Below are 5113 nucleotides of genomic sequence, written 5' to 3' on the forward strand. Positions count from 1 at the left end.
CCAGGGCTTCAGCGACAGGGCCTTGTCGTGAGGCCACATGGGACGTGAGGCAGACAGGGATAGTGCCCCTCACTTCCAGGCCTCGTGGAGTCCTCGTGACACTCGTGAAGCAGAGCAGCCCCACTGACCTGGGTCACAGGCGCCCAGTGCTCCCAAATCTGGGGCTTAGTGGTCACAGAGACTCTGTCGTGCTGGGGTTTTGCTTCTGTTTGTCCTGCACGTCCTGCCTGCATAGCGTCCTTGCTGCCCTTGACTCCTGCTGCCTTTGATCCTGCCCTCAGCCTTCTCTGGGTCACTCTCTTCCTCTCCGAGAGAGGATCCACTTGGTTCGGTGAATCTGATTCCTGGAGGGCAGTTCAAGCCAGACCACTTCATGGGCCACCGGTCAGCTGGGCGAGGGCCAGGCCCTGGGTCAGGCCCACCTCCAGTCCAGTTAGTGGCAGGCCAGTCGGGTCATTTGGTGACCTAAGAAACTCTTAGAGAGCACTGTGGGCAAGGCAGGTGCTTAGAGCGTGAACCACTCCCTTGAATCCAGACCCTGAGTCCAGACACTTCCATGATGTACCTTTTCATCTCTTTGCCCCAGGACATTACGATTACATTTGGGGTCTAATTTTTAGCTGTATCTGCCCTATGGTTTCACAAAGAGGATCCTGTAGGGCCACTATCAAGGTTCTCTGGTTCTCTGATGGTTGTTCTTTCTTTACTTAAGTGATCCAGTACAGTCAGAAGTAGCTGGCCTCCCCAGAGTTCTGGGGGCATCATCACTATTGCAGTGGTCAAATGTAGCAGCCACTTGGTCTCCCAAAGCCTTGCCTTCAGTAGGACTTCATCCTAAGCAAACGTAGGTGCCAATATGAGAAATCCTCATGCTACTACATGATGTAGATTACCAATATTTCTGTTTTCCATTGGCAGTGATCCATCTGTTCAACCTGAAACACTCAGCAAACCAACCTCCAATCCTTCTTCTTCTTCTTCTTTTTATTTTTTTTTTTTTGAGACAGAGTCTCACTCTGTTGCCTGGGCTAGTGCCATGGCGTCAGCCTAGCTCACAGCAACCTCAAACTCCTGGACTCAAGCAATCCTACTTGCCCTTAGTAGCTGGGACTACAGGCATGTGCCACCATGCCCGGCTAATTTTTTTCTATATATATTTTTAGCTGTCCAGATCATTTCTTTCTATTTTTAGTAGAGATGGGGTCTCGCTGTAGCTCAGGCTGGTCTCGAACTCCCGACCTCGAGCGATCCTCCCGCCTCCGCCTCCCAGAGTGCTAGGATTCCAGGCATGAGCCACTGCGCCCAGCCCTAGGAATTCGTTATTTAGTAATTGGTTGAGAGTATTAAGCTTTGTCTAAAAATTTGGAGTTGGTGGGAAGAAATGCTTAAACTAAGAAAAAGGGGTCTTTTATTTGTCATGTGACACCATGCTTGCAAAAAAAAAAAAAAAAAAGGCCTGTTTAGCTAGATTTTATGGATTGTAAGGCATGACTTAACCCTTGTCATGGCCTTAGGTCTTATTTATAATTTGGTATCTTATTGCCACAAAGAGTCTGGTTTGCCATTCTTATGATTAACATTGATGGTGGTCAATTGTGTCTAAACTCCAAAGGGGTAGGGGCATACGGAGGTGTGTCTGACCTCCCTTCTAGTCATGGCCAGGAATTCAGTTCCAGGGCTTTTCTGGGGTTCCTTTGGCCAAGAGCGGGTCTGTTCAGCTAGTTGAGGGGTTGAGGATTTTATTTTAGTTTCCAAGATGATAGGTGATGGTGACTTGGATCAAGGTGGCAGCAGCAGTTGTGGAGAGAAGTGGTGGGATTTTGCTGTTTTGAAAGCAAAGCCAACAATGTGGAGTCAAAGGTGACTCTTTTTTTTTTTTTTTTTAATTTCAGCATATTATGGGAGTACAAAAGTTTAGGTTATGTATATTGCCCACGCCTCCCCACGCCCCTGAGTCAGAGCTTCAAGCGTGTCCATTCCCCAGACAGTATGCATCACACTTATTATGTAGGTATACACTCATCCCCTGCCCCCACCCCCCACATCTGCCCGACACCCAATTGGTGTTACTCCCAAATGTGCTCTTAGGTGATGATCAGGGAAACCAATTTGCTGGTGAGTACATGTGGTGCTTATTTTTCCATTCTTGGGATACTTCACTTAGTAGAATGGGTTCCAACTCTATCCAGGAGAACATAAGAGATTCTATATCACTGTTATTTCTTATAGCTGAGTAATACTCCATGGTATACATATACCACATTTTACTAATCCACTCATGTATTGATGGGCACTTGGGTTGTTTCCATATCTTTGCGATTGTGAATTGTGCTGCTATAAACATTCGGGTGCAGATGTCTTTTTTATAGAATGTCTTTTTCCTTTGGGTAAATACCCAGTAGTGGGATTCCTGGCTCAAATAGTAGTTCTCCTCTTAGCTCAAAGATGACTCTTAATGTTTTGGGTCTAAAAAGCTGAGAGAATGGAGTTACTGTTTTCTGAGATGTGCAAGACTATAGGAAAGGTAGGTTTAGGATGGGAGTGAACAAAGAATATGGTTTGGATATGTTAAGATGCTGTGCTGTTGTGAAATACATATTTGATCTTCATCCCCCTTTCCTGGCATACACCTCCTAAAATCCTTAGAATCTCCAAAGTGAAGTCTTTTCTTATGCTAATGAGTTGACTGATGGCTGGCAGCCCCTAGGTAACTTCAGGATGGAGGCTGGTCCCTGGAAAGGCAAAGGCAGGATTGGAAGGGTGGGACTTTGAGCCACACCCCTCAGCCTCTGGGGAGGAGAGAGGGGCTGAAGGTTAAGTTGATCATAAATGGCCAATGATTTGTTCAATCATGCCTATGTAGTGAGGCTTCCATTAAACCCCAAAAGAACTTCAGAGATGGCTGAACATGTGGAGGTCCCTGAAGGGTGGTGCACCCAGAGGGCATGGAACCTCCACATCCCTTCCCACATGCCTTGCTTTATGCATGTCTTCATCTATATCGTTTATAATAAACTGATAAGTGTAAATATTTCCCTGAGTTCTATGAGCCACTCTAGAAAATTAATCATACTCAAGGAGGGAATCATGGGAACTCCAGTGTAAATATAGCCAGTGGGTCAGAAGCACAGGTGCAACACCTGGGGCCTTGCAGTCGGCATGGGAAGAAGAGGGCAGTCTTGTGGGATCTGATGCTATGTCTGGGTAGGTAGTGTTGAAATTGAATAGAATTAGAGGACACCCAGCTGGTGCCTGCTGCGGAACTGATGGCTCGCTTGGTGTATGGGGAGAAACCCCCACACATTGTGGTGTGAGAGCAGAGGAAAAACGGTTTGTTTTTTTCCGGATGCCTATTAATCATCTAAGTGGAGATACAGGTAAACAGATGTTTGAGTCTGAGGTTCAAGGAGGTCAGGAGCTGAATATGTAAATTTGGGAGTCATAAGCTCAAAGATGGTATTTAAAACTGTGAGACTGGATGGGGTCCTAAATGACACCTAGGGAATGATACAGGTAGGGGAGATGTTTGAGGCCTGAGCCCTGGGGCATTCCGACACTTAGAGATTGGGAAAATGGAGAAGACCCAGTAAAGGAGACTGAGAAGGAGTGGCCAGTGAGGTAGGAGAGCCGTGAAGGAGTGGTGTCCCGGCAATCATGTGAAGAAAGTGTTTTAGGATGAAGATGGTGATTAACTGTGCTGGCAAAATGAGGACAAAGAAATGACTGTTGGATTTGACAACATGCAAGTTACTAATGACTTTAAAATGAATGATTTTAAAGGATGGGGATGAAAACCTGATTGGAATGGGTTTAAGAGAGAACAGGAGAATTGGAAAAAACAAATACAAACAAAACTCTTTCAGTGAATTTTGTGTAAAAGGAACAGAAATGGAGTAGTAGCTAGAGGTAGACAAGAAGGTTTTTACTGGCATGTTCGTTCGTTTGTAAGATAGGAGATATCTGATATCATGTTTGTACAACACTGGAAATTATCCACTTTGTATAAAAGAGGAGAATGATTTTGATTTCTGCTTAAGCAGAGCTTATTTCCTACCTGGCTTCGGTTCTGCGAGCCTCCTTCCTGAACACTATTGCCTTCGCTTCTGCAACATGCCCCCGGGGCACCACCAGCCCAGGACCAATTTTCATGTTAATTTTTCAGGTGGAGACTTCTCACACCAAGCCGGTGAAGTCAATTTGGACTCCAGAGTCTCAGGAGGCACAATGTTCAGTTTGGATATCTCACCCAGGGCTTTTTTTTTTCCCCACCCAAGGCCCTGCAAAGACAACTTTCTTTACCTTCTCCTTGGACTTATGGTCAAGATTTTTAGTCCCTTTTCACTAAGATTGTGGTCCCTAGAGGGTTCTAATTTCCCACCTCTCAACTCTCTTAGATAGCCCGTAGGACTGGCCAGCACACCTGTGCTTGCTCCACCGGCTCTGCCGGCATCTAGGAATTTCTTACCCTTTCTTGCAAGCCCTGCCATACATTTAGAAAGTTTTGGTTACATGTCATCCAGCATCTCTAGGGATTTGTGGCAGGAAAACATTAGCATTTTCTACACCACTATTTTGTAGGAACCAGAAATCTTTCTCCTCATTCTACCTCGCTAATTCCTGGTCACCTTTGAGGTCTTAGCTTAAATGTTACTTCTCGGAGAGGTACTCCCTAACCCTCTCCACCCCAATCTAAACCAGTTTACCCTTGTGCTACTTATAGCACCTTTTTTCTGTTTGAGCACTTAACTTTTCATTGTAACTTCATTCAAGTCTTTGTTTAATGTCTGATACCCCCTTTAGATTGGAAACTACATGAAGGCAAGAATCAAATCTGTTTGCTTCAGCATATAGCAGAAAGACTGATTCATTGAAGATGCCCAATAATGATGAAATGAATAATTTTCTAAAAATTTAACAACTAATAGTATAGTTTTAAATGATATCTTGAAACCTATTATCTTCTATGTCCTGGGGACTAAATTTTCCAAGAAGAAAGTGTTTTTCATGGAAAAAAGATAGAGGCATCTGATCTGATCGTTAATTTAGTTGAGTCACTTTAGAAAAGGATTGTTACTTAGTTTTTGGTAACCACGCGTGTCTTTTCCTCTTCAGA

The sequence above is a fragment of the Eulemur rufifrons genome, chromosome 8 (assembly GCF_041146395.1).
Source record: "Eulemur rufifrons isolate Redbay chromosome 8, OSU_ERuf_1, whole genome shotgun sequence".
Lineage (NCBI taxonomy): Eukaryota > Metazoa > Chordata > Mammalia > Primates > Lemuridae > Eulemur > Eulemur rufifrons.